General features: G+C 38.9%; 1 protein-coding gene across 9 annotated transcripts in view; it reads right to left on the reverse strand.

The window, feature by feature from the left end:
• Positions 1–3031, reverse strand: part of SPTBN1 (spectrin beta, non-erythrocytic 1) — a 270174-nt gene extending 267143 nt beyond the window's left edge. For 3 of the 9 annotated variants that reach the window (XM_072635555.1, XM_072635566.1, XM_072635565.1), the window contains exon 1: positions 2792–3031. The gene's annotated coding sequence lies outside the window, so the exon portion shown is untranslated. Of the gene's footprint in view, positions 1–1468; positions 1589–1697; positions 2060–2703 lie in introns of those variants that run through there. The other 6 variants (XM_072635559.1, XM_072635557.1, XM_072635556.1 and 3 more) reach the window with 6 other exon arrangements.
• Between the last annotated feature and the right edge of the window lie 22583 nt (positions 3032–25614).

The raw sequence follows: 25614 nt of genomic DNA on the forward strand, positions 1-25614 counted from the left end.
GCTACAAACCTAGACTCATGAAAATATGACTATCAACTGATAATCCTTGGCTTTGAAATGTTTAACTACTGAGATAGTACCTCTTTACCTAATTTAGGTGACATTTCCTCAAAACCAGAACCTAGACTGGCATTATGCACTAAATTCCATTTATTACTCAACTTCAAATACAAGTATCTAAGAGAACTATGGGAAAGTCATCTGTAAATGAAATTCACTATACGAAGAGAGAGGTAAAATCACTTCCCTGCCACATTTGACTTAATGCTATGAAACACTTAAGCGTAAGAAAAGCCATAAGAAAGCCATAAGAAAAAAATCATGTCATGAAAATCTGCCCAAATCACATTTGGAAGAAAACACTTAAGAGAAAAGATGTGAAATTTAAATGTGTGGTTAATTTCAGCTACAATCATCTTAATGATGACTCTACTGAAATAATCTTATATGTAAAGCCAATTTTGCTACTTAAATAAAAAAACTCTTGAAAATGTTTGATTTCTATTAAATATAAATCTCATTTGTTATCTCAAGATGTGAATTTAGTTTCCAAATAGTTTCAATTTAAAGGGGAAAAAACTTGGCTAAGCCCCCAACAATAAAAAAGCCCACTTTTACAACCCTTAAAGAGCAATTTTTAAAAATATATGAAATTCTAACATCTTTATACACTTTTTGAGGCCCAAGGAACTAAAAGCATTTAACTTCTTTAATTTTTTTTTATGCACATAGTTTTTCTAGAACTAAAAACCTATATTCTTAATACTGGGTGCCCTAAGCTGCTAAATGTGAATTTATTACTGTCATCAACTTCTGATATATTCAGAAGCCAATTATATTGGAAGATTACATGGCGTGGTCAGCCATCTAATAAATATATCCCATGACTACTCACATACAACATGCACCATTTCCTCACATTTACAATATCATTCTTCCTGTCGCCCCTCCCTAATGCTCCTACAGTAGTTTGATAGTATGGGATAAAGGTCCACAGCCGCAGGCTGGGCTCCATCAGACCGCATTAGAACTGCAATCGCATAACTCCTCTTCATTACAGTACAACCTAACAGCAACCAAACAGGGAGGGTCCCTTAACCACTACCTCATCCACTCCCTCCTTCCCCCCCAACCCCCGCAAAAATGTCTCTTTCTCCTTCTACACCTAGGTGATCTGTTTCTTTTGAAGCCACATCCAGCTGAAACCGTATGACAGGGGACAAGCAGCCCCAGGCTCTGGAAAAAAAAAAGCTTTCCAACTGGGTGGGGTTGGGAAAGAGCACAGGGCGATGGGTTGCTATGCAAAGGAGAGCCACCAAGAACAAAATAAGGTTGTCATATATCTAGCTGCATTGTGCTGCATCATCCCACTCCTGCTAGATCATGATTAAATATATTTTAAAAAACAAATTAACCCAAGTCATGGATTCTTTCTTTCCTGAGGCCCATCTTCAGATACTTTTCTCACCTGTTTTCTCTTTTTTCTTCTTAAAATTCAAGACGGTTTGCAAAGCCTGCAATCATATCAGGCTGTCTTCCCAACATGGAGAAAGGAGGAGGGAGGGGGAACAACTGTAAATCTGATTGCAGCGGATTGACACTTTTCCCATCACAAAAGCCAAGAGAACGACCCAACGCAAGAAAACAGGGTGCGGGAGCAGGGAGGAAGAAGGGTTCCCAAACCAGCACAACCCTACCTAGGGGACCAGAAAAGAGATGACCAGGTCGGCACAAACCTGTTGAAGAACACCGAAGCCCGAAAAAGCAGCCTGTTCCCAGCACCGTAGCTGCTCACGCCCAGTCCAGAGAGAGTGGGAAATGAAGAGGAGGAGAAAGAGGAGAAAGAGGAGGAGGGAAGGAAAAGGAGGCGGGAGCAGCAGCAGGAGCAGCAGCAGCAGCTGCTGCTGCCGCCGCCTCCAGCTCAGCAGCAGCAGCGCAGCTCAGGACCACGCCTGGTTGCATCTCCTGTACCGTTACATCCAGCAACCTAGGTCACCAAGCACGGTCAGCGACCCCTCGCCAAGATGCCCACTCTCCTCCCTTTCTGCCCCTCCTTTACATACATACGCGCACACACGCACACACACACACACACACACACACACACACACACACACACACACACACACACACACACCAATCCAAGCAGCCAAAGGCGATTTTTTCTTTTTTTTTTTTTGCACCTCACTAAAATATGCGCTCGAGAACCTCAGTACCCTCTCTCTTTAATGCCTCCCCCCAGAAAAATACTGGGAAAATGAGGCACACAGCTTAAAGGAGGAGAAAGGCGAAGGGGAGGAGGGATGTCTGCTGCAACCTAATGATGGAGCCGCTGCAACAGTCACACACTGCCATGTCTGCAGCTGCCAGACTGCAGAGCCTGCCTGCAGCCTTCTCTCCGTCTTGCTCATTCCCTAGGCCCTGAATCCCGCCCCAAGCGCCCCTTTTCTCGCCCACTGCCCTCCAATAAAAGGAACACTTTTTAAAAAGAGGGGGTCACCAGCCCTACAAACCCCTACTCACCCCCGCCGCCCCTCCCTCCCTGTTTTTGCAGCCTCCCCTCCCCCTCCCTCCAACCTCTGTGCTGGGAAAGGGTCAGCGTGATTTCTCCTCGCTGTCGTCCTGGCACAGCACCCTAAGGTTCACAGCCCCCCCCTCCCCAGAACCCTGCGCCTCCCCCTCTCGCAATCCTCTCCTACCCACCTAACCCGGGGGCTGGGAACGGAAAGGAGGCGTTCAGTGAGTTGGCATCTGGTCCGCAGAACGACAACCGCAGCCTCGGGGCCCTTACCTCTTCGGGGTCCGGGGAGATGGGGAGGTTGGGTGGGGGGCGCCGGGGTCCCGTCCTCCTCCTGGGCAGCCGGTCGGTGCTGGCAGCCGCCGCGGGGGTCGGGGCTCACAGGACAGGACCGGGCGCCGTGCAGTGCAGCGCTGCGCTCCCGGAGGAGAGGAAGGGAAGGGAGCGACTGGAGGAATCCGCAGCCCACACAGCAACAGCTGCACTGATTCAGGAGGCAGGCGGGAGGAGGGCGGGCGGGAGCTGGGAGGGGGCGGGGAGAGGGATGCTGCACAGACACCCACCCACAAGCCTCTCCTCCTCCTCCGGCTCGCGCCCCGCCGCCACCGCGCAAACACTCTCTCTGTGCCTCTGAGAGTGCCCACCGCCCTCTGCCCCCTTCTCCGCTGCGCTCCTCCAGCCCCCGGCCCGGGCCTCCTCCCAGCTACCTGCAGCGAGCGCCTTCTCTGGGCTGCAGCTGATAAACAAGTGCGCTTGCACATTCACCTCCCTCCGCATTCCTCCTCTCCTCTCCTCTTCTCTCCTCAGTCCCCGAGGCCGGGCCTGGAAGCCAGGCACCCCGATAGGGGCCACCGCCGCCGCGGGAGGAGAGGGAGCGCCGGGGATAATGGGGGCTTTGTCCCCACCCCCCGAGAGGGCCAATTTCACGTTTAATTGAAGCCTAATTCGATTATCACCATGGAAAGGGGCAGCCTAATTCTGAACGTGACTTCGCTCAGTCTCCTTTCTTCCTTGCTGGTTTTTTATTTTGTAACAAAGGACAAAGTTTGCTTTCTGGGTTTGGGGGTTTTAAGTGGGTGGATTCCCCATTTTTGTTTTAAATCTGGGAGGTAGTGCTTGTAGGTTTCCGCTCAGGTGGGGAAAAGGCGACATCTCTGTTGGGCGCCTTTTTTTGTTGTTTGTTTCCCAATTCTCTGGGTCAAGTTCTCCCTTTGTGAATTCTTTTAACCCTTTCTACCTAGGTAGCCTAGCCTAGTACTTGAACTCCAGCCTCTTATCCCTGAGGCAAACATCCCGTAGCGGCCCCCACCCCCACCCCCTTTTTTGAGATACAGTGTTTCCTGGGGACTAACAAGCTGTCTGTCACTACTCAGTAATGGACCTGTCAAGGTTCTCGTCAAGACTTACCTACATTAGCTAGAAATCTGAGCTTTAGAACATAAGCTCCTACAAAAGTTGTGGTTAACTTGCTCTGTATGGTTATCTAGCCCAGATCCAGGAAAACGTGAGCACTATACAATTTTTATTATTTCGGCTCAAGAGAATTGTTGAACCTTTTCTTCTGAAGGATCCCCCAAACCTTAAAACAAAAACTGACCTAGGAAGGTTAGAGAACCTCATTACTGATTTGCAGCTATTTCAAGCAGTAGAGGTCTGAGACCTGGTATATTTAGTGTTTAAGTGTTTACAGATGAATATCGTGTTTTGCTGAAAATGCAGAAATTTGAACTGGCAATTTTAGTTAACACACATGTACCACATAAAAAATTAACTAAAATTTATTTCTTGCCTAATGTACCTGATCACCCTATTCAGAATGCTGGTCTACCCCAAAAGTCAGGGTCTCAATTCAGATGGCCTAAGGCTTCAAAAGTAGAACCAAAAAATTGTACTGTTAAAAACATATAAAAGATTATTAAATTTTCACAGAATTTAAGCATTCTCTTTTTTCTTCCCTTTATAATGACTTTTGAGTTCTAAATCAACCTTGTATTCATTTTTATGTTTTATATATAATAATATATGTATATGGTTTTTTTTCATAGTTCTTGGCATGTAGTAAGTGCTTAATAAATGCTTGTTGATTGATTGGATTAGATGGATATTTTTAAAAGCTTTAAAACTGGTAGTATCCTGTGATGCCGATAAATAATTTTAATTTTGGAAATTTTCAAGTTAGAAGGAAAGGGACCTAAAGGGTCAGAAAAATCAGTCATTTAGCTTTTAATGAGCAAAATAAATGTTTTCACACGTTATACTTACTTCAGTGTTTCAGAAGTTGAAGGAAATAAATGAAGTATTTTTCAGGAATGCCATCAAATCACAACAAAAACATGAAAACATCATAAAGGTAAGCACAGGGAAATTAGCACACTGGAAATGAATGCTGCACCTGAGGACTGAGTTTTTGCTTGTTTCAGTCAATGAAATCCACAAGAAAACAACAGAGTCTCCAGGGAAATAAATTCTTAAACACTTCCAAAGTTATTTTTAGTAGTGGTCTTTAAATACTCCCTTTATCTCTCTACCACTAGAATGGTTAATCTTCTAGCTCTAGTAGAGACCATATCCTGCCCCCAACCCAAATCATTTTATGCTTTCTCCCTGAGAAAAGGCAACATGTTTCCTTAACTTCACAATTTATATGGCATTGTACCGGGGACTGTAAGAATTTACCAACTTTATAGTAGCTTATTAAGTGTGATTCCGAAATTCAGAGTGAAGGCTACTGATTTAAAGTTTTATTGTAAGATATAAGGGAAACTTTTTAAATGCAGAAGTTGAGAAAGGTTCTACTAGAGAGCTGGAACTTTGTCTTCATAATATTTTATCTAGCAGCTAATACATTATTGGCAATCAACAAAAATTAATAGGAATTAACAGATTTAGATCATAGAGATAGTCATTAGTCATTTTTGAATTATAGCTAATGAAGAAACACCCTAACATGGAACACTTCCAGTATAAAAGGAAATTACTTAGTTTAGGTTCAACACTGAAAATGACTCACATTCAGAGAGTATATTATTATTAATAATAATAATTTTGATCTTGGATTAATAATCATAAAGGCTATTAGGAAAATTTTGATTTTTACAAAAAATTTTTCATGCTCAAGATTTAGTCTATTAGTAATGAATAAAACTAAGGAAATACTTTACTCTGTGATTCCTTTCTCATTAAACTTCCTTTCCCTTAAAGCCTTTGGGCAAGATATTAATATTTAATTATATTTTTAAAGGTAAAAAGGACAGACTATGACAGTTAAATTTATACCCATGAATGTCTAATTGTTAAAATAACATTTTCAGAATCAAATGGTTAAAAAGAAAAATCAACCCTGAAGAAGATTAAATATGACCTGGATGATGATTGCTAGGTTCCTTTAAGTAAACAGTGATCTCAATGTGCCAAACCTATTAATATTTTTTTTCTTTTTCTTTTTTCCTGTTATTTAGTCCTACAAGCAAGGATACTTTGAAATTTTAGATTCAATTTCTTCTGTCATCAGTTGTTTCTTTGGTTGACCAGGAAATCGATTTGTTCTTCAGTTGGGCTAGTTAAAGGGAAAATTGATAAGTAATTAGAGTTTGTCCCCATTCTTTCTTTACCTCCTCTTTTTAGGAAGGTGGGTGACACAGTGGATGGAACACCCGAATTTGAATCCTGCTTATGACACTTAGTAGTTGCATGATCCAGAACAAATAATTTAATCTCTCTGACTCAGTTTCCTTATCTGTAAGATGATAAAATAATAACACCTCCCTCACAAGATTGTTGTGAAGATCAGAAGAGTTAATATTTAAAGCACTATGCACACCTTAGAGTGCTATATAAATGTTAACTATTATTGTCATTCTTCCCCTCAGTGAGGCATTCTCTCAATGTACTAAATGTTTGAATATTTTCTCAACCCTTTTTCCTATGAAAAGATTATTTGCACTATGGTGTAAGTGACTGGTAGATTTCTTATTAATATTGTTTATCTTAGAAATAAGAGGGACAAGACCTTTATTTGGCATAAGGGGGAGGAATGAAATTCCTTATCATGTATTTTCACTTATCAGTGAATCCGGATGTATTTTGGAAAAGAAGATTCCCAGCCCTCTTGAAATCCTTTTACTTGGGTGGCTTACTTTTAAAACCATCCCTATTTTCCTAAACTCCTCTCCACATCCAAAATGGTCCAAATCAACAAATGAATATTTATTGAGTCCCTGCTATGTGCCCAACCAATAATGGTATAGTGGGAAATATAAATTTGAGGTCTTACAAAATTTTATTTTAATTAATAATAGCTAACATTTATATGGCACTTAACTATGTGCCAGGTAGTATACTAAGCACCTTACAGTAATTATCTCATTTGATCCTCATAACCACCCTGGGAGCTAGGTGTTATTATTATCCCCATTTTTCAGATTAGGAAACTGAGTGAAACAGGTTAAGTGACTTGCCCAGGAATTCACAGCCTATAAGTATCTAAGGCTAGATTTCAACTCAGGTTTTCCTGACTCCAGGCCCAGTACTCTATCTACTTTGCCACTTTTTTGCCTATTTATATGATAAAGCAGGTCCCTTGGATTTTCTCGAGCATTCTCAATGACAACAACTTTCTCCTTTCTCTACCTCTTAGAACTCATTTTGAGGTTCAGTTTAGAGCTACCCCATTCAAAAGACCTTTCCTTATATCCCCAGTTTGTGGCCCCTAATTACATATACATACATGTATATACAATTCTATTAATTTATTAAATGTTTAGCTACTTAAAATCAAAATATATTAGTTTATTGTATATATGTGTGTGTATGTATGTATAGCCTATATTTACTTATCTGTGAACATGTTGTATCTACTAGTAGAATGCATGCCTTTTGAGGAAAGATGCCTTATTTCTATATCTTTAAACTTAGCACACTGTCCAGCATATAGGAAATGTTTAATAGAAGTTTATAATTGATTAGTATATACCACTGCCCACCAGTTATATGGCTAAAGAAAAGTCTGTACAAGAAGAATGGAAACCCAGGCCATATAAGAATCAGCTGAAAGAAGTGGGAATGTTTAACCCAAAGATGAGGCAGCAACATAAAACCTAAAATAACAGAATACTGGTCTGAGTCAGGCCTACCTCTTACATGAGAGTTAAGTTAAATGATGTTCCTTCAAATTCTGAGATTCTAGGATTCACAGATTTTGATTACTTCTTTTTAGATTGTTCTTCATATTTCTTTTTTTCTTAAATCTGAATCTAGATTCCTAGGATATAAAATACTTTTTATATTTTATACTTTTTAACATTTTATTTTTCTCAATTACATGCAAATAAAAATTTTTTTTAACATTTTAAAAAAATTTTCAGTTTCAGATTCTTTCCTTTCCTTCCCATGCACCTTCTTGAGAAGGCAAGCAATTTGATATAGATTATACATGTGTGGTCATACAAAACATTTCCATATTAGCTATGTTGCAAAAGAAAACACAGAGCAAAAACAATACCCCTCTCCCCCCAAAAAACTCTTAAGAGTAATATGGAAAATTAAAAAATTCTTCAATATGCATTCAAGCTCCATCAATTCTTTCTCTGGAGTAGGATAGCATTTTTCATCATAAGTCCTTCCAAATTGTCTTGGACCATTATATTGTTGAGAAGAGCTGAGTCCTTCACAGTTGATCATCATTATAATATTACTGCTATGATGTATGATGTTGTCCTGGTTCTGCTTATTTCACTTTGCATTACTTCATGTAAGTTTTTTCAGGTTTTTCTGAAAACATTCTGCTTTTCGTTTCTTATAGCACAATAGCATTCCATTAAAATCATACATCATAACTTGTTCAGCCATTCCCCAATTGATGGGAATCCCCATTTGCCACCACAAAAAGAGCCATTATGTTTTTGTACAAATAGGTCCTTTTTCTTTGGTCACTTTGGGGTACAGACTTAAAGTGATATTGCTGGGTCAAAGGGTACATACAGTTTTATGACCTTTTGGGCATAATTCCAATTGCTCTCCAGAGTGGTTGGATTAGCTCACAACTCCACCAGCAGTGCATTAGTGTCCCAAATTTCCCACATTTCCCTCCAACATTTGTCATTTCCTTTTCTGTCATATAGCTGATCTGATGGGTACCTCAAAATTGTTTTAATTTTCATTGCTCTAATCAATAGTGAGTTAGATAATTTTTTTTCAGATGTCTATAGATTGTTTTGATTTCTTCATCTGAAAACTATTTATTCATATCCTTTGACCATTTATCAACTGGGGAATGACTATTATTTTTTATAAATTTGGCTCAGTTCCCTATCTATTTGAGAAATGAGGTCTTTATCAGAGACTCGCTGTAAAAAAAAAATTTTCCCCAGTTTTCTACTTTCCTTCTAATTTTGTCTGCATTGGTTTTGTTTGTGCATAATCTTTTTTAATGTGCTGTAATCAAAATTATCCATTTTACATCCCATAATGCTTTCTATCTCTTGTTTGGTCGTAAATTCCTTTCTTACCCATAGATGTGATAGATAAACTACTCCATACTCCTCTAATTTGTTTATGTCTAAATCATGTACTCACTTTGACCTTATCTTGGTATGACTGCATCTTACAATGTAAGATGTTGGTCTATACCTAACTGCTTTCCATGTTCCCCAGCAATTTTTGTCAAATAGTGATTTCTTGTCCCAAAAGCTTGGATCTTTGGGTTTATCAAAGACTAAATTATTATGGTCATTTGCTACTGTGTTTTGTGGACCTAATCAGTATTTACTGATCCACCACTGTATTTCTTAGCCAGTATCGGATTGTTTTGATGATTACTACTTTGTAATAGTTTGAGATCTGAGACTGCTAATCCACCATCCTTCACATTTTTTTCATTGATTCCCATTGATATTCTTGACCTTTCATTCTTCTAGATAGATTTTATGATTTTTTCTAGTTCTATAAAATATTTTTTAAGTAATTTGATTGGTGTGGTACTGAACAAGTAAATTAATTTAGGTAGAACTGTCAGTTTTATTGTATTGGTTCAGTCAATCCATGAGCAATTAATATTTCTCCAATTGTTTAGATCTCACTTTATTTGTGTTTTTAATTGTGTTCATATAATTCCTGGGTTTGTTTTGACAAGTAGACTCCCAAGTGTTTTTTATTTATTTATTTAACTTTTAACATTCATTTTCACAAAATTTTGGCTTCCAAATTTTCTCCCCTTTTGTCCCCTCCCCCACCCCAAAACACTGATCATTCTCATTGGCCCTATCACCAATCTTTTCTCTCTTCTATCATCCCTCTCTGCCCTTGTCTCCATCTTCTCTTTTGTCCTGTAGGGCCAAATAACTTTCTATACCCCTTTACCTGTATTTCTTATTTCCTAGTGGCAAGAACAGTACTCAACAGTTGTTCCTAAAACTTTGAGTTCCAACTTCTTTTCCTCCCTCCCTCCCCACCCCTTCCCTTTGGAAGGCAAGCAATTCAATATAGGCCAAATCTGTGTAGTTTTGCAAATGACTTCCATAATAGTCGTGTTGTATAAGACTAACTATATTTCCCTCCATCCTATCCTGTCCCCCATTACTTCTATTCTCTCTTTTGATCCTGTCCCTCCCCATGAGTGTCGACCTCAGATTGCTCCCTCCTCCCCATGCCCTCCCTTCCATCATCCCCCCCACCCTGCTTATCCCCTTGTCCCCCACTTTCCTATATTGTAAGATAGGTTTTCATACGAAAATGAGTGTGCATTTTATTCTTTCCTTTAGTGGAATGTGATGAGAGTAAACTTCATGTTTTTCTCTCACCTCCCCTCTTTATCCCTCCACTAATAAGTCTTTTGCTTGCCTCTTTTATGACAGATAATTTGCCCCATTCCATTTCTCCCTTTCTCCTCCCAATATATTTCTCTCTCACTCCTTGATTTCATTTTTTTAAGATATGATCCCATCCTCTTCAATTCACTCTGTGCACTCTGTCTCTATGTGTGTGCGCATGTGCATGTGCATGTGTGTGTGTGTAATCCCACCCACTACCCAGATACTGAAAAAAGTTTCAAGAGTTACAAATATTGTCTTTCCATGTAGGAATGTAAATAGTTCAACTTTAGTAAGTCCCTTATGACTTCTCTTTGCTGTTTACCTTTTCATGCTTCTCTTCATTCCTGTGTTTGAAAGTCAAATTTTCTTTTCAGCTCTGGTCTTTTCATCAAGAATGCTTGAAAGTCCTCTATTTCATTTAAAGATCATTTTTTCCCCTGAAGAATTACACTCAGTTTTGCTGGTTAGGTGATTCTTGGTTTTAGTCCTAGTTCCTTTGACTTCTGGAATATCATATTCTGAGCCCTTCGATCCCTTAATGTAGAAGCTGCTAGATCTTGTGTTATTCTGATTGTATTTCCACAATACTTGAATTGTTTCTTTCTAGCTGCTTGCAATATTTTCTCCTTGACCAGGAAACTCTGGAATTTGGCCACAATGTTCCTAGGAGTTTCTCTTTTTGGATCTCTTTCAGGCGGTGATCTGTGGATTCCTTGAATACTTATTTTGCCCTCTGGCTAGAATCTCAGGGCAGTTTTCCTTGATAATTTCATGAAAGATGATGTCTAGGCTCTTTTTTTGATCATGACTTTCAGGTAGTCCCATAATTTTTAAATTGTCTCTCCTGGATCTATTTTCCAGGTCAGTTGTTTTTCCAATGAGATATTTCACATTATCTTCCATTTTTTCATTCTTTTGGTTTTGTTTTGTGATTTCTTGGTTTCTCATAAAGTCATTAGCCTCCATCTGTTCCATTCTAATTTTGAAAGAACTATTTTCTTCAGTGAGCTTTTGAATCTCCTTTTCCATTTGGCTAATTCTGCTTTTGAAAGCATTCTTCTCCTCATTGGCTTTTTGAACCTCTTTTGCCAATTGAGTTAGCCTATTTTTCAAGGTGTTATTTTCTTCAACATTTTCTTGGGTCTCCTTTAGCAGGGTGTTTACTTGTTTTTCATGCTTTGCTTGCATGTCTCTCATTTTTCTTCCCAGTTTTTCCTCCACCTCTCTAACTTGATTTTCAAAATCCTTTTTGAGCTCTTCCATGGCCTGAGACCATTGAGTGGGCTGAGATACAGAAGCCTTGACTTCTGTGTCTTTCCCTGATGGTAAGCATTGTTCTTCCTCATCAGAAAGGAAGGGAGGAAATACCTGTTCACCAAGAAAGTAACATTCTATAGTCTTATTTTTTTTCTCTTTTCTGGGCATTTTCCCAGCCAATGACTTGACTTCTGAATATTATCTTCACACCCACTTCACCTCCAGATCCTCCTAGCCAGTGCTTGGGGTCTGAGATTCAAATGCTGCTTCCCTGCCTCAGGGCTTTTGGCGGGGGAAGGGCTGCTATTCAGCGTGAGATTAAGTTCAGGTGCTCAGATGGGAGCAGGGCCACCTCTTGGGGCTCAGTTCCCTCAGGGGGTTTATGCAGAGACCTTCAACAATGGATCCCATCTCCTGCCTGTTTGGGGAGCCCCAGTCTGGTCCTGCCTCCGCTGCTGCCTCCCGAGGGGGCCTGAGTTATGGGGGCACCCCACTCCCCTCTCGACCTGCCAAAGAGACCCTCTCACCGACCCTTGTCACCTGTGGGTGGAGGGACCCACACGGCCACTGGAGATTCCATCCCTGAAGCCTGCTCGGATCTGCTCCTCTCAGTGCTGCGCGGCCAAGGCAGGGCTGGGCTCTGCTCCGGGTCCGCAGCATGAAGGACCTTTTGCGAGAGGTTTTCATGTTCTGTAGAACAGAAATCTCGTCCACTCCGTTGTTCTGTGGCTTCTGCTGCTCCAGAATTTGTTGGGAGTTTTTTTTACAGATATTTTATGGGCTGTGGGTTCGGAGCTAGAGTATGTGTGTCTTTCTACTCTGCCATCTTGGCTCCGCCCCCCAAGTATTTTATATTGTCTGAAACTATTTTAAATGGAATTTCCCTGTCATATACTTTTTAACAACTCTAGATGTACCTTTCATAAAGAGCTTTTGACTGGCCTTATTTAGCTCAGATAGTGGAATACCAATAGAACAGTTATTCCATATGCTATCAGGTCAACAGGCAGATTGCTTCATGAAAATCAAACAGATGAGTATAAGTGAAAGAGCTCCCAAGCCTCTTCAGATGGGGAACAAATTTGGGGGGGAGGAAGAAAATGTGTCTGAAATTTCCCTTTTCACTCAATAGTTATTTATTTATAATCTAGTACATTTGAGCAATATGTAATTGTAAACACTGTGTTCTTTTCTGATCTCACTGGGGTTAATACACTCTTGACAGTACTTTGAATTACTTTATATAAGCTTTTGTGTTTACTTATATGTTATTTTTTGTATCATTCCAGTAGAATCTCCTTGAGGGTTGGAAACCCTCAAAGCACAGTACCTTGTGCTTTGTAAACCCTTAATAAATGATTTCACTATATAATTAATCTATTGGTCTTTTCACAATCCTCATTCTTCTTGACCCCTGCAACTTGATGCTGTCAATCACTCTCTTTTCCTGGATGTTATCTCCTCTCTAGGTTTTTTCCAACATTCTTCTTTCCTGATTCCCTTCTACTTGCTTGGTTGCTCCTTTTCCGTCTTCTTTCTTGGGTCTTCATATAGGTCATGGAAACCAACTGCCAGGACTATGTCTTGGGCCCTCTTCTCTTGTCCTTCTATAGCAATGGTAGCCACATTGCAGCCTAGGTCAAATCTGGTCCACCAGCTAAGAATGATTTTTACATTTTAAAATAAAGCTTTATTGCTTTTTAAAATGCAAAAAATCATTCTTACCTTGTGAGCCATATCACAACTGGATTGCCAATACCTACTCTGTAGTATCTCACTTGGTGACTTCTTTAGCTCTAAGAAGATGATTCTGAGATCTGTTTATACAACTCTAACCTCTTTCCCTAATTTCCAGTCTCACATCTCCCACTTTCTATTGGATATTCCAAAATGGATGTCTGATAGCTAACTTAAACTCAACATGTCCAAACTAGACCTCATTAATTTTCCCTAAAACCCCTCCCTCTTTCAAACTGTCAAGGGTGCCACTATCCTCTTAGTCTTCCAGACTTGCAACTTTCAGGTCATCTGTTATTCCTCACTTCCACTCAACCCATATATCCATTCTATTGCCAAGCCTTGTTGTTTCTACCTTCACAGCATCTCTAGTATACATCCCTTTTTTTCCTACTCATACAGTGGGCAGCTAGGTGGTGCAGTGGATAGAACACCAGTGCAGGAGTCAGGAGGACCTGAGTTCAAATCTCACCTCAGACACTTGACATTCACTAGCTGTGTGACCTTGGGCAAGTTATTTAACCCCAGTTGCCTCATCCTGGGTCATCTCCAGTCATCCTGATGAATATCTGGTCACTGGATTCAGATGACTCTGGAGGAGAAGTGAGGCTGGTGACCTGCACAGCCTTCCCTTACTCAAAACAAAGTTAAGTGTAAGTCATGTCGTCATTTCTCTGATGGTTTGGTCTTCTTCAGCAACGAAGGATGAACACACTTATATAGTAGTTACCTTGGTGGAAACCCACATTACCTCATGCCTGGATTACTGTAATAGTCTGCCAGTTGGTCTCTTGGACTCAACTTTCTCCTCACTCCAGTCCATCTTTCACTTATTTACCAAAGTTGTTTTGCCAGAGTACCTATTTAACCCCCTTCTCAATAAATTCCAGTGGCTCCAGGATCAAATAGAAAACTCCTCTGAGAGGCTTTTAAAACCCTTTAATGCTTGGTCCCTTCTTACCTTTCCAGTCTTTTTAAACTGTACTTTTCCCCCTCCCACCCCTATACCCCTACTACTTACTTTCCAGTTCAGTGATATGAACCTTATTTCTATTCCTTTCATAAGACACCCCATCTCTCAATTTTATATCTTTTTACCAGCTGTCCCCCATGCCTGAAGTGCTCTCTGTCTTCATCTCTGCCTCCTGGCTTTCTTCAGGACTCAGCTCAAATTCTACCTTCTGCAAAAAGTCAATCCCTACCTCCCTACTTGCTAATGCCTTTCTTCCGAGAAGACCTCTTATGTATCTTCTATAGATCTAGTTGTTTTCATACTGTCTCCCTTATCAGAACTAACTAACCAACAAAACCTAAGAGATTTATATGACAGATGTTTGTAAAATCAGCCCTCAATTATTTACTGATCATTAAGCCATCCCAAACATGTCTACATTGATTTTACTATAGCAGTACCAACATTGTTCCTGTCATCATGATTCATTTTCATTTTCTTTTCCATGTGCATGTCAACAGGGTTTGCTGTTATCATTATATTTAACAAATTGGTGGTGGTGCTAGTGTAGGTTGTTTTGCCTGTTTTTATCACTTTGTATCACTTCTTGTAAGAAGAACTATAACTGGGGATTGGAATATTTAGGGCAGGAGGAGGGCAGAAAAGGAAAGATCAACTGGGATGTGGCCACTGGGAAGAGAGAAATGGGGCTTGGGATACTAGGAGAAAGAATAGAATTATGACTGCTTTACAGACAGAGGATTAAATGAATATTTAGTGTTTGTGCTGATTCATTTTATCTCCGTGTTTTTCTTCTCCAATGGAAATAGGAGTTTGTCTTTCACTATAAGCACCAGAAGAGAGTTTTTGGTTCCTCTAAATTTTGACACTGTAACAAAGACCTAATCGCCTTTCCCTAATTGGTGGTTCTGGGGTAACTAAGTGGTGCAGTGAATCTCTGGTCCTGGAATCAAGAAGAATGATCTTCCTGAGTTTGAATCTGGCCTCAGATACTTGCTACTTCTGTGACCCTGGGCAAGTCACTTAACCCTATTTGCCTCAGTTTCCTCATCTGTAAAATGAGCTGGAGAAGGAAATGGCAAATCGCTCCAGTATCCTTGCCAGGAAAACCCTAAATGGGCTCATGAAAAGTCAGACACAGCTGAAACTGAAACAACTGAACAACAAACAACAGTTGGTGGTTCTTTCAATAAATCTTCCTATAATACCATTTCTTATAACTCAATAGTATTCCATTACACATACATACACACTCACTCTGACCTTTCAAAGAAGCAGGAACCTTACCACATGATAGCATCAAGACTGGATCAAGATTCCGTACTCTGAGCTCCTCAAATAGTTTCCTAACCAGGCAGATGATAATGCTATCCCCAACTGGCTATTACAAAAGCTTAATGATTTTGTACTGACTTAATTTGAAGTCCAAAATGGGTCTGTGGTTATGAAGGGTTGAGTGCTATTGCCCTAAGGACATATTTTCCCAAGCATTTAGTACTAACTTTTGATGTGTGACCTTAGGAAAGTCACTTAATCTCTGTCTCAGTTCCATCAACTGCAAACTAGGTTTGCAAACTGGGGATAGCCCTTACCTCCTGGGGTTGTTATGAGGATCAAATGAGATAATATTTGTAAAGTATTTAGCATACTACCCAAACCATAGTAGGAGCTGCATAAATGCTAACTATTTGTTATTATTATTACTTAAAGGAACCCAGAGATGAGGTTGTTTTATTGCTGAAGAGATAGTCAAGGAATCATTAGAATTCTTAGGTTGATGGGCAATAAAGAAATTGAATAGATATTGACTACACCAAACTCTATAAAGTATAAAATTCAACTTTCTTGAAGAGAAAACTTTCTGAATGGATTATTTTACTAAGTCTTGGCAACTTTTTAACCTCAAAGAACTCTGCTATGTTGGGAAAAGATAACATCAAATCTTATCCTATGTTCTTAGATGCAAGTGTAAGTCATAAACAAGATCTTAGGAATTTGTATTCGTGTTAGAGAAGCAAACTGCTCAACAAAAATATGAGTTGGTAAAAACATTGAATGCTCATTAAATCCTCTATGAAGGAAATTCTTTACTTTTACCAAGTGTCTATCAGGTTATTTTTTTTCTCTCTCCTTTCCTCTTCATATAGTTTAAAGCAATCCAATGTAAAATAAATTACTCAATTTTTTTAGTTAGGTGAGGGGAACAGAGTTCACTCTGATAAGTTCTCTATTTCAAGTAATAATTGGATTACTTTCTTAAAAATTCCAGTAATAAGAGAAAAAAATATGCCTAAACTTAGTTACTAGGGTTTCACCTAAATGAGTTAACATATGTACATATACATGTATTATTTTAGTCATTCCCCAAAGAATTAAAGAATTGGAATCCAAGAAATTAAACCAATTGACTATAAGGCCAAAAATATGTATTTGAACTGTATATGAAAAAACACCTTTTATACCAACATAGCTTTAATAAAAAAGTTCATAAAATAGACTTTTTTAGATGAAAGACTTTAAAATACAGATTGTAGTATTGTAGATCCTTTTTTTTTTTTAAGTGATTGGGTACTTATGTTTCAAAGAAAGCTCACTTGACTTGAAAGTTATCTGCTCCTTATTAAGTGCTGCCAATTTTGGGTAAGAAAAGAGTTTTTTTAAATATAAAAATTCCTCTCTGTTTGGTGCACAAAGCAGTACTGTTGTTTTTAGAGGGAAAAGGCATGGTAGTAGGTTGTGTTTTTATTTTTTTGATGAGATTTCCTTTGAAAAGCTCTTCTGAAGGCTTCCCCGGGAGTAAGTGAGAAAGCATGTTGTACTTTAATTCAGTTGTAGGACAGTGCATGCATGCTAGGGGTGTGCCTTTCTCAGCTGCAAATAATTTGCAGTTTTAAGATTCTCTCCAGTAAGGACTCTCTAGGGCTAAAGCAATACAAGGAAATCATATGTCAGACAGCAAAAAGGTTGTGGAGGCAAGGCAGTAAGATGAGTAATATGTATAAGATTGAATTCTCTTCTAGCAGTACTTTAATCAGACTTGAGGAGATTCATAACATTGGCTAAGACTGAAGCCCTGAGGGTGATTGGATTTTTTGTGACAATATACTCTATGACTCTCAGTTTCCTTCGTTGTAAAATGGGGATAATGATATTGTCTCTGCCTCGCAGGGTTGAGCGATTTAATTGGTATGGATTGGTGGTCTCCAAAACATGGCCAAAGCCCTATGTTGGGCTATGGTATAACCATAAGTAGTATGTGATCAATCAATCAGTGTGGAAATGTGGGTAACATCACATACTTTCTGTGACTTGCTGACATGGGGTTTGTCTTCAACACATCCACACGTACCTTTTACCCATTTCAGCCCAACACTTGCTCTCTCCAGACCTTCCTCAAGCTCCCAACATGTGAATGTTAATGGGATGAGCTAACTCATAAAACAAAAGTGAATAGCAGAATGAATTAGAAACCAGAATCCAACAATATGTTGTTTATAAGAGACACACTTGAAACAGAAAGACACACACGAAGTTAAAATAATGGGTTAAAGCTGAATCTAATATGCTTTAACTGAAGTAAAAATGCAGGAGTAGTAATCATGATCTCAGACAAAGTAAAAGCAAAAATAGACCTAAATAAAACAGATAATGAGAGAAACTACATTTTGCTGGAAGGTACCATAGACAATGAAGTGAAATTAAAATTTTTTGCTTCAAGTTTCTTTGATAAAGGCTTCATTTCTCAACCATATAGAGAACTGAGCCAAATTTATAAAAATAAGAGCCATTCCACAGTGGATGAATGGTCAAAGGATATGAACAGGCAGTTTTAAGAAGTAAAAATCAAAGCTATCTATAGTCACATGAAAAAAAATGCCCTAAATCACTATTGATTGGAGAAAGACAAATTAAAACAGCTTTGAAGTACCACCTTACTCCTATCAGAAATGAAAAATGCTGGAAGGGATGAAGGAAAATAGGTACACTAATGAACTACTGGTGGAGTAGTGAATTGGTCCAATCATTTTGGAGAACAAATTGGAACTATTTCTAAAGATCTATAAAACTGTGCATACTCAGTCATACCACTACTAGGTCTATATCCAAAAGAGCTCAAAGAAAAAGGAAAAGGACCTATATGTACAAAATATTTATAGCAGTTCTTTTTGTGGTGGTAAAGAATTGGAAATCTGAGGGATGCTCATACATTGGGGAATGGCTGAACAAGTTGTGGCATATAATGTGAAGGACTCCTATTGTGCTATAAGGCCTAACATGGGGGTGGTTTCAGAAAAACATGGCAAGACCTATATGAACTGACGCAAAGTGAAGTGAGACAAACTGGTAAATCACTGTATACAGTAACATAAACGTTGTAATTATGATCAACTATGAAAGACTTGGCTACTTTGATTGTTACAATGATCCAAGACAATTTCAAAGGACTATGATGAAAGAATGATATCCACCTCCAGAGAAAGAACTGATAAACTCTGAGTTCAAACTGAAGTATAATTTTCTCACTTTATTTTTTTGTGCTTTTTTTCAAAATGGCTAATATGCAAATGTTTTGCATGATTTCATATGTATAATTAATATATTTCTTGCTTTCTCAGCGGATGTGAGAGGGAGAGAGAGAATTTGGAAGTAAAAATTAAAAAAAGAAAAGAATGTTCAAAATAAAAAAATAATAAAATAGTTAAAAAATATCTTAGGCAAAGGTAATAAATTGACGAATTGGTGATGGGCGAGGGCTGAACCAATTTTCAAAATAACTGAAAAGGGTAGAGTTTTCAAACCACGGACTTATGAATGATTTTTTTTTTCAGGTAAAATTCTAGAACCTTTCTATTTCTGTCGAAATCACCACTATTGTACCCGTTACTCAGGTTTGCAACCCAAGAATCACCTTTGATACTTCATTCTCTTTCATGACCTCCCACCTCCGTTCAAAAAAATTATTAAATCCCATTAATTTCATTTTCTAAGAATATCTCACAAGGTTCCCTTCTCTTTACTCATGTACCATACCACAACCACCCTTGACTAGGTCCTCATCACCTCTCAACTTGACTGTTTCAATAGTTTCCTAATCTGTCTTCTTGTATCTAGTGTCTCTTCTTTCCAATCTATCCTTCATATAGCTGCCAGTCAGTCAATCAGTTAGTCAATTGGTCAGTAGTCAGTTCATTAGCAAGCATTTATTAAGCACTTACTTCGTGTTAGGCACTGCGTTATACCCTGGGGATACAAAGAGTAGGACAAACCATGATTTTTCCAACCACAATTTCAAAGAACTCATGATGAAACATACTATCTCCCTCCAAACAGAGACAGACTTAGAATATAGATTGAAGCATTTTTTTCTCTTTCTTTTTCTTGCCTTTTGGAGGTGGGGTGGAGGCAAAACATGGCTAAAGGAGAAATTTGTTTTGCATGACTTTATATTTGAAATGTTTTTTTTTTTTCTGGCTTTCTCAATAGGTAGGGGAGGGGAAGAGGAGACAGAGAATTCAGAACTGAAAATAAAGCTGAATTTCTTCTTTTTAATAAAGCCTTCACGTTCAAATGGGGGAGACAACATGCAAAAAAAAATCAAACTTATAAGATACAGAGAGTATAAATGGAAGAGAGAAGGTACCAGGAGTGGGTATGAGGGGAGGTTGGAAAGGGGACTGGGACAGATTTCCTGACAAATTTCTATTTCTGAAGTACAAGTTTGATCATGCCACCCTCATGTCCAAAAAGCTTCAGTGGCTCTCCATTGCTCTTAGGATAAAAATATAAGCCCTTCTCTTTAATATTTGCAGCCCTTCACAGTCTGGTTCCAGTCTATCTGAGCAGGATGATTAAATACTATTCCTCAATTCACCTTATGCTGTAACCAGCCAAACTAGCCTATTCCTTCCATTGTACAACATTCTGTCTCTCACCTCTGTACCTTAGCAAAGGTTATCCCCAATATCTGGAATGCTCCTCCTGCTTACGTCTATCTTTTGGAATCCCTAGTTTCCTTCAATCTGCAAGGCAACTTTATGAAATTCATTTTTTTAATTTGCCACAGATTCTGCCTGTCAAAGGTCATTCCTTGAAGTAACACTGCATGTGGTAAGATGTGAAAGATGTCTTTTTTTATTCTTGTAGTATCTGGGGAGTAACCTCAAATGGAAACCTGAAAAATGCCATCTGTGGCTTCATTTGACCACATAATGACTTTTCATCAGACTAGGTAAGATTATTTAGGATTTGGTTTAAAAAAAAAAGTTTATTGGTCCTCTCATTCCCATAATTCTTAATTAGACTACTATTTTTATAGCTATAATTTCAAACTCTCCCCCCAAATATCCCTGGTAGCAACTATATTCCTTAGTCTTGGAGAATATGTTTTCAGGTGCAAGAGGGTTTTTTTCCTGTGGTTTCCCCACAATCTTGAGGTGTTTATGTTGCTGCTATCACTGAGACCTAATTATAATCATTCAGGGTTTACAATGAAATGCCAAGTCCATTCTACATATTCTGTTTTCAACTGTGAAGTGATTGGAGGACCAAGCATTTAGGAAAATTAGTCCCTTCCTCACCATCCACCACCAAACTCTTTAAGAAACAGACTTCTTGTTCTTCAGTTGTTTTAGTTGTGTCTAACTTTTTTGTGCCCTCACTGGGGTTTTCTTGGCAAAAGTATTAGTTTGCCATTTCTTTCTCCAGTTAATTTTACAGATAAGGAAACTGAGGCAGACTTAAATGACTTGCCTTGGATCATACAGCTAGAAAGTGTCTGAGATCAGATTTGATCTCAGGAAGATGAGTTTTCTTGACTTCAAGCCCAGCATTCTATGCACCTAGCTGCCCTAGAACTCCAGTATAAAGCAAATAAAAGGGATTTTATTTATTCAGAAACTTCTATATTCCCCAAAGAACAGAGATATTATAATGTGATATAACAATGCAATAATGGCAATATAAGGCAACATGAGAATGATAAGTAAAATAAATAGACCTCAATATAGGTCTATCACTAACCCTCTACTTCTCATCTTTCTGACAATTACATGTATCCTTTTCTCCTGAATATTGCATATTTGCATTGGGACATTTCTCAAGGCTAGGAATTTTGTTTAATGACTTAATTGTTTAAAGGGCCTTGAATTTGAGAATTATGGGAATTAGAATTTTGAAACTTTCAAAAGGGAACGAAGTAGGTGAGGTCTCTTGTGTTAAGAGAAATTTGGTGAGGAAGGGATCCTGAATTGCAATCCCAGGGCCACCTACAATGTGACTTTGGATGAATGACTTCATCCCTTAGTACTCCTGTTCCTTTATCTCTCCAATTCTATTCTAGTTCTTTCATATCCATGGTATGTCATCTGAGGCCTTAGGCATTTTGCATAGCAAATGGGGAACAAATCTGGGAGGAAGAAGGAGAAAGAGAGGAAAAGAAAGGCAACACACACGCACACAAACACACACACACACACACGCTGGTTTGGGAAAGACTTCTGCAAAATCTCCATATGTGGCTTTCATATAATTGGCATGTTCTAGGGTCATTTCTACACATTTGTGGTAGGCACTGCAAAGCTGAAGTCTTAGTGGATCATCTCCTAGTGAATAGTTTTTTGCTTAGGAATGATCATCAGGGCTGTGATACTACCAAAATAAATCACATCTATTTATACTACAGGGAGTTGTTCCTGCTCTTGTTCTTGAGAGGCAGCATGAAGTAGGGGAGAAAATTCTGAATTTAAAATAAGGAAGACCTGAAGTGGAATCCTACCTCAGACACCAACTGTGTGACCCTGGGCATGTCACTTAACCTCTCTTTGTCTATTTTCTCATCTATAAAATGAGGAGGGTCAACTTGGTGACTTTTAAGGTCCCTTCTAGCCCTAAATATATGATCTTATGGTACAATCTGAACAAACGATTGTGTGAGATGTGCATCTGTGTTGCTCATGTAGTTTATATATGACCACATAGGTTTAACTAGATGTGTATTCCAGGGAGGTATGAATGATATTTCCATATTTTTTCAAGGGAGACTTTGATTCTGGCCATGTGGGGAGGAGGAGATTAGGGCCATGAAACAGTTTTCATTAGAGAAAGGGTACCAGGTTAGAATTATATTTACCTGATCCCCTAAAATTCCTACTCTGGAGGAAGGAGAGAATAATATTTAGGTTCAATCCACTTTCTTGATTGCTAACCTTTAACAGTAAAGGAGCTCCCCTAACTATATATCCAAAGGCTTGACTCCCTTCTCAGCAAATGCCAAGACCATCTCATATAGATAATAGCAAATAAAACTGTTTTATCCAAACCCACAGCAAACAGAAATCAGAGAAATTATATAAATTAGATTATACTGGACAAAACACAGAACTGGTAAGATTTCCCACTGGTAGTGAGATCTCAGCGAGAGAGGGAAGGAGGGAGGGAAAGAGAAAGACAGAGAGACACAGACAGACACAGAGAGATCCCAATCTCAACCATGGGGAAATTTCTCCCAAATCTCTAACGTGGTCAGCTGGGAACAGGGACATCTTTTGATATACTTGCTCTTCTATATGTCAGCTTCTTTTCAGTTTTTCTCTCACTCCAGAGACTTCTCCTTGAAGAGAGCCTGGAATTGTTTTCTTGCAACTCAGAATCCAGAAAAAGAATCTCTCCTCTTCCAAGTTCTCAAAAACTGCTTCCCTCATGTAGGCACAGAGAATTGAGCAGTTATTTCCCACCAGTTAGGAGACTCTTAGGCAAATGAATTTGAGCCCTAGGTTACTATTCCAAATGGGAAAAATCAATCAATCACCCATCTATTTATTTTTCCCCTATCACACACTACACTTTCCAATCTTTGCTAATGTTGTTCCTACTGCCTGAAAGGGCCATCTACCTTCTTTTTGCCTATCCAAATTCTATATTTTCAAGGTCCAATTCAATTCTCAGCTTTCCTATGCTGCCTTCCCTGATGAATCACACTCCTCTGGGTATCTAATTCTTCTCTAAATTTTCATTCCATTTACCGTCTATGCCACACAGAATCTCACAGTGGGAAAGAACCTCAGAGACCACCTAGACCAGCTTGTTCATTAATATGAATTTCCTCTACAACAAATTAAACAAATAGTCATCCAGGCTGTGTTTGAAGGCCTCTCATGAAGGGAAACTCTTGCCTCTTTCATTTTTGGAGAATTCTGTTAGGAAGTTTTTTCATATCGAGCCCAAACATGCCCTCCTGAAATTTCTGATGATTATTTCTAGTCTGATCCTCTAAATCTGTGTAAGATAAGTCTAAATCCTTCTTCAAATGACCATCCTTAAAATACTAAGATAGTTTAAAACAACCATCATATCATTCCCCGCCTTCCCCCACCTCCCAGGTCTTCTTTTCTCCAAGCTAAACATCTCCATTTCCTTCAATCAGTTTTCCATATGGCATGGTCTTGACATGTTTGTCCTTCTCTGCCCCCTCTCCAGCTTACCAAAAATCTTTCCAAAATTTAATTTAATCTGTGAAAAATTTAATCTGTTCTGAATAGGGCAGAATATATATGGTGTAATTATTGTCTTCCTCATCCTGAATACTTTGTGTTTCTCTTTAAGACTGTAGTAGATATTATTTTTGGCTACCATAGGATACTGTTGCTTCATATTGAGATTGCAGTTCACTGAAATCCCCAAATATTTTTCAAAGGAACTGCTCTATAGCCTCACCACCTCCATCTCATAGTAGTGTAGTTTTTATTAACCTATTTACAAATACACCACCCCCTTTATTAATTATGCATTATTCACTTCCCAACCTTTCCCAACTGTCTTCTTCAAATAAAAGTTTGTTAGTCCTTCATTTCATTCCCTTAGGTATTCACTCTCTGTTATAGGTGCTGGCCACAACACATGAATCAGGACTAATATGGTAAGGGGTGCTAATATGTTATTGTTATTCATCTATCCACACCCAGAAGCATCTATTTTAACATAGCCCTTCTCCACCTATGTACTTTTTCTTCTGCAGTTATTTGACACTTGTTGTTGGAAGATGGACATAGCTTGGAACCATAATTTTGGAATCCTGAAAGATGCCAGCATATCCTTCCTTTTCACTGTGTCCCATCTCTGAAGTACCTGTTCTCCTTAGATGACAATTTTCCCGTTAACTTCTCTCTCCCTGTCCTTAGGTCCATCATGAGGAAGCAGAGTATCTCCTCACAAAAAAACAAACTGGGAATCCCATTCTTAACCCAAAACACTGAATCCATCCATGAGAATTTCAGAAATTAAGGCAGATAACACAGGACCTGTGTCAAGGTCTGTCAATAAACTTCAGGTCACAGTGTTTAGGTTCCTGCTTAGAGATAGGATTACTCTTGTAGTATTATATAGTAATACATACATACATACATATATATATATATATATATACACACACACACACACATACCCACATGTGTTTATGTATGTATATATATACATTCCCCCCTAACCTATTCACACTTTAATAGCACATTGCTACAGCATCTTCCTCCCCCCCCAAAAAATAAGCATGGCAATTATTAACAACCAAAGTCCATATATGTTTTTGGGGACAACTATATTATATGGGGGACATCTATATCCTTGGGCAGGTGACATAGATTTCTGTGTCTCAACCCAATCTTAGCAAAAAAAAAGATAGGACCTCATTTTTCCTCTTCTCCATCAAAATGGCCTACTAAAGTATAGCAGTATGCTCTGAGGCAAATGTTATTCATGCAGTGCATAAACAAAGGACTTTAGTCTCCTCTGTTACCAATCCAGCATCTTTCACAAGCAGCAGATTTGCTTTTTGTGCTATTTTCCCCCCTTAAAGAAAAAAAAATTCTGGCTCCAATTCCTAGTGCTTTCTTATGTAATCAAAAGTCAAGCAAAGGGCAGGTCTTGGCTCTGTGTGTTCCCTGCAGTCTGCCTGTATCATAAGTTGGAGGCTTCATGTTGCTTGCTGTTCTTAATGCAATTCTACCTGAAGTATTAAATCTCTCTTCTTGAAAAATTTTGAGGGAGGCCAGCATGATGCTTAGCCCACTGCTGGCATTCAGCAAATCAAACAACCATAATGGTGAAGGGGCTAGAGTACGAGGCAGAGTCAAGACCTTGGGTTCTTCTCCCAGCTCTTCCACTAACTTGCTGTGTCCTTGAGCAAATCCTATAATTTCCTTGGGTCTGCTTCCTTGTCTGTAAAATGGGGAACACGGGTAGAGTTTGGACTAGATGATCTCTAAGGTCTCTTCTTGTTCTAAAGTTTAATGACTTTATGTAATAGAGACTCGTTGGAACTTAGGCACAAG

This window comes from Notamacropus eugenii, chromosome 1 (assembly GCF_028372415.1).
Source record: "Notamacropus eugenii isolate mMacEug1 chromosome 1, mMacEug1.pri_v2, whole genome shotgun sequence".
NCBI lineage: Eukaryota > Metazoa > Chordata > Mammalia > Diprotodontia > Macropodidae > Notamacropus > Notamacropus eugenii.